Below are 5,315 nucleotides of genomic sequence, written 5' to 3'. Positions count from 1 at the left end.
CTTTCACTTTATTTGAAATCCTACTGCGTTGAATCTGAAAATGATCACCATGGGATTTTATCTTCACGACTGATTCTACTTTCTCTGCACGGAATGAATAACTGGTGCTGTTAAATTTGACAAAAGTTGCCCCAGATTCCTGGTGACATCGGCAATACAGTGTGTGAAATGGGTCAACATGCTGAAGAACATAAGAACAAAAGAAATAGGAGCAGGAGTCGGTCATACGCCCCTCGAGCCTGCTCCACCATTTAATACGATCATGATAGATGCGATCATGGACTCAGGTCCACTTCCCTGCCCGCTCCGCAAAGCACAGGACAAATGTTTGAAGTATCGACTGTCCCTCAGTTAGCATTTCTTTCATTGTGCAAAAGAAGGTGACGGGTTTATTAATGATGCTTTTCCATAAAAGCAACACAAAAGTTTAAGAAAAAAACATACGGTGACTGGCAGGTGAGCGTTGCTTCTGACACCTGCTGGGAATGGGCGGGGAATTTAAAGCCCCTTGTATTGTGAAAGCTTCATATAGAGGAACATCTCAAACACATTGTGTAGGCCTCGTGGCGCAACGGTAGCGTGTCTGACTCCAGATCAGAAGGTTGCGTGTTCAAATCACGTCGGGGTCACTGTTCTTTCAGAATTAATATTTTCTTTGCTGTTTGGCAATAACCAGACCCTTGTTGCAAGGTCTGTCTCACTGTTTCCCCGGTGTCAGGCAGAGATACGCCTGCTGCCCTCATTTAATTCATGTGACAGGACACACAACTTCCAAATCAACTTGCAGGTGGCCACACACACCGGCGAGCGGTCTAAGGTGCTGTGATTAGATCGCAGTTTTCTCTGGAGGTGTGGGTTTGAATTCAACTTCTGACATTTATTATTTTTAATCATTAAGCGAAACTCATTGTTTGACACCACGACCAACTTCTTAAAACTGGGATTCAGCAGTTCACCTGCTCGCTTAACATTTCCGTCTGACCTGGTGCTGAAAGTGGAGATGTTTCCGCAGTGTCGCGGTTAACACGTTCGCTTCACACGCGAAAGCTCACCAGACGGGAATATTTTCTGGAGCTTTCTCCTCATGCATGCTCAGGGGCGAGTTTGTTCTCCTGTGAAAAGTTCATAAGATGATAAGCATGTAAGAATTAGGGACCGGAATAGGCTATTCGGCCCCTCGAGCCTGGTCCACCATTCAAGAAGATCCTGGCAGTTCCACGACAGCAAGTTTAAACATCTGGGGCAGAGCCAACATGCGCCTGTCTGCAATCAGTGAGAGAACGGTATGTTTGGCAGAAGCCTGGCGAGCTCAGTCAGTAAAACATAAGACTTTTAATATCTGGGTCGTGGTTTCGACACCCACATTGGACATTTACATTTTTCATAGAATTATCGATTGAGAGAAGTTTGCAGCACATAAGGAGGCCATTTTGGCCAATCACTTCCACCCCGGCCAACAAGAGGCGATCCAGCTTCATCCCACTTTCCAGCTCTGGGTCCATAACCCTGCAGGTTACGGCACTTCAGATGCACATCCAAATACTTTTTACTTGCGGTATCTACCTCCGCCATTCTTTCAGGCAGCGAGTTCCTGACCCCCACAAACCTCTGCATGAAGAATTTTACCTTCAAATCCTCTTTAAACCTTCTACCAATTACATTCAATATATGCCCCCTGATTTTTGACCCCTCTGCTATCCACTATATCTACGCCCCTCATAATTTTATACATCTCAATGTTGTCTCCCCTCAGCCTCCTCTGTTCCAATGAAAACAAACACAGCCGATCCAATCTGTCCTCACAGCTAAGATTCTCCACACCTGGCAACATCCTCGTAAATCTCCTCTGTACCCTCTCGTACAATCACATAATTACTGCAATACGGTGACCAGAACTACATGCAATACTCCAGCTGTGGCCGAACCAGTGTTTTATACATTTCAAGCATAACCAACCTGCTCTTCTATCCCATGCCTCAGCCAATAAATGTAAGCATTCCGTGCGTCTTCTTACCCACCTTATCCAACTGGCCTGCTACCCTCAGGGATCTGTGGACATGCTCTTCAAGGTCCCTTTGTTCTTCCACACTTCTCAATATCCGACCATTTAATGTGTGTTTCTTTCCTTGTTTGCCCTCCCCAAATGCACAGCCTCACACTTCTCTGGATTAAATTAGTGTCACCTGAAAACGTTTTAATCATACCTCCTATATTTAAGTTTAGATCATTGATGTTACCACTAAAAGTCAGGGACCAAGCACTGAGCCCTGTGGAACCCCACTGGAACCATCCTTCCAGTCCAAAACACTCCCATCAAACATTACCATGTGCTTCCTGCCTCTGAGCCAATTTTGGATCCAACTTGCCACTTTGCCCTGGATCCCATGGGCTTTTACTTTCGTGACCAGTCTTCCATGTGGGAACTTGGCGAAAGCTTTGCAAAAATCCTTATACATTACATCATACGCACTGCCCTCATCGATCCACTTGGTTACCTCCTCAAAAAATTTTATCAAGTTAGTCAGACAAAACCTTCCCTGAACAAACCCATGCTGACTATCCGTGATTAACCCATGTCTTTCCAAATGCAGAAATTAAATAATTGATAAATTTTATCCTGCTTTCACGGGAAAACACCATTAATTAACCGATGATCTTTGTTGTGCATGTATAAAATAAGTATACACCCTGTACACTCAATGTACCGTTACATAAGACCACTGGATGTATCTTCACACTGTATGCACTATGCTTGTATCACCAGAGAGTGCAACTGGTGGAGGCCTCGGGGTCACCTGTACACAACAGGTAACCAGGTATAAAAGGGAGCTCACAGAACTGTACCCTCACTCAGGAGCTGCAATAAGTGAACTAAGGTCACCACAGTTCAAGTACAATACCTTACCTCGTGGAGTCATTACGAGAGTGCTTACAGACACAATAACTGGTGACGAGAATACGAATTTCCATGTGACAATGGCTAACCTTGGCACGTTTGAACAATTCGCCGATGGGGAAGATTGGAAGGCCTTTGTGGAAAGGCTTGAACACTTCTTTATTGCAAATGACATGGGGGGAGACGACCCGACCTCGCTGGCTGATAAGTGCAGAGCTATCCTGCTCAGTAGTTGTGGGCCCACCGTCTATGGCCTTGTCAGGGACCTGCTAGTCCCAGAGAAGACAATAACATATCTTGAGCTCGTAACGCTGATACAGAAACAGCTCAAACCTAAAGAGAGCATCCTCTCACAGCCAGACACCGGTTCTCTCCCCACCAGTGGATCCGAAGGCCAAGAAATCGCAAAATATGCTGCAGACCTGAGACGATTGGCTGCAGCATGTGATTTTAGTGATCACCTCACCTCACCACTAAGGGACATCTTTGTTATTGGAATCGGTCACAAGGGCCTTCTCCACAGGCTGCTCTCTGCGGACACCACGGTCACCCTGCAGAAGGCAATTAACGTGAGCCAGGCGTTCATGATCTCGGCCTGCGATTCCAAGTGGATGTCTCACCCCCAGGACTCTAACCCGGCAAGTACTGTGAACCGAAAGGTGCCTTTTAGAGGCAGGGCTGCTGCTAGCAGTCTCTCTCAGGGAAGAGAGAACAGAACCCCGAGTCCCACAATCCTGAGTCCGCCACATGTGGCCAACCGGCCAACCCCATGCTGGCGCTGTGGAGGAAATCACAAGGCCCACCAGTGCCGCTATAAAGACTATACTTGCAAAGGCTGTAACATGAAGGGCCACCTCCAGCGAATATGCAAGAGAAATCATACTCACCGAGTCGATGAAGAGTTGGCTGATCATCCGGAGTCCAGCGACGATGAGGTGTACGTAGTGTTAACCTGCACCACCGAGAGTTCCCCGGTGAAAATGGAAGTTGAAGTCAACGATGTTCCAGTCACGATGGAGGTGGACACAGGGGCGAGCCAGTCACTGATGAATCAGGCAGCCTTTGAGAAACTCTGGGACAATCCAATCGAACGACCTAAAATGATCCCGATCGAAGTGAAACTGCTCACCTACACAAACGATACATCCCAGTCGTTGGCAGCGTGGATGTCCAGGTGTCCCATGGCGGCGAGATGCACAGGTTACATTTGTGGATCGTTGCTGGGGATGGTCCAAAGCTATTAGGAAGAAGATGGATGAAAAAGATCACTTGGAGCTGGGAATAGCTCCAACCTCCAGCGATCGACATCCCCCATGGCCCCGAAGTTGGATCTAGCACAACACCTGAAAAACCAACCGCCCAACGCGACTGTGAGGCGACGACACAGACCGCTCAACCCAACGGCGAGATGATCCAGCCCAAACAACCAGACCTCACCTTCCAGGCTCCAGTGGCAGGACTCCGGAGAAGAAAATTCACGCAGAAGATAACTTCCTGTCTTCCGTGGCAGAGCCTGGGAAGAAAAGGATCACCGCAGTCTACCTCATGGAGAGAAAGAAGATGGCGTCTGGACCACGAGATGAAGGGCCTGAAGTCAAGATGGCGGCAGCCAGACCAAAAGGGAGCAACACGTGATGCCGAACGGCGAACAGGATTGGGGTAAAGATTGAAAGACCCTCTTAAAGGAGACCGGCAACCCATCACAATTAAAGGGACAGTTCCACTCTTTATACAGCGATGATGGTGATACAAATGTAAAAGATGTAACTGACAATTTCAAGTTTGTAAATGTAACGAATCATGATAAGTCGGGCAATTGCGGTCAGAACCAATGTATTGTGAGAGTAAACGAAGTGATGACGTGCGATGCTGGGATTTACAAGCATGCCGACAAAACCAAGGGCAACCTCCCGTCAGCACCCAGGTCCAGCGACCATGAAGCCTGCCCCTCCGGGACCAATGTGATACCCCAGGGAGTGTGGCCACACACAGAGGGAGCATACCAGCTGCAGGGCCAGTGATCAGCGGACGGCAAAGGCACCACGACCGGTACCCTGCCCCCGATCGGCTCCACCTCTCTGGCCACCAGGGCCAGTACTGGGAGCGAGCGGATATCACCCTCCTGCCCTCCCAACGGGACCTGGGATGACCAGGCTCCCACTATCGCTGAAGAGCAGCAGGGAGACACCGCACCCTTCAAAGGAGGACAGGGAGGCCTCACGCTCCTGTGGCTCTGCCCATCACTAGGCAACGGCAAAGGCTCTGAGACTCAGCCAGGTGAGCGATCTGAGCCCACCCAGCTGGCAGGGGACACAGCGCCACCATCAGACAACCTGGACACAGTCTGGTTACTCTGGAACTAGTGTCCTCACCCACCTGCACCTACACAACCCAGGGGCAAGACTGTGATACCACGTAT

At 48.8% G+C, this 5,315-nt stretch overlaps 1 non-coding gene across 1 annotated transcript; it reads left to right on the top strand.

Annotated features, from left to right (window-relative positions):
• The first annotated feature begins 557 nt into the window (after positions 1 to 557).
• Positions 558 to 629, top strand: trnaw-cca (transfer RNA tryptophan (anticodon CCA)). Its single transcript has one exon. It is a non-coding gene; the product is annotated as a tRNA-Trp (tRNA).
• The last annotated feature ends 4,686 nt before the right edge of the window (positions 630 to 5,315 follow it).

Source organism: Pristiophorus japonicus, unplaced genomic scaffold (genome assembly GCF_044704955.1).
Source record: "Pristiophorus japonicus isolate sPriJap1 unplaced genomic scaffold, sPriJap1.hap1 HAP1_SCAFFOLD_147, whole genome shotgun sequence".
NCBI lineage: Eukaryota > Metazoa > Chordata > Chondrichthyes > Pristiophoridae > Pristiophorus > Pristiophorus japonicus.
This window is presented reverse-complemented; position numbering and strand designations above follow the sequence as displayed.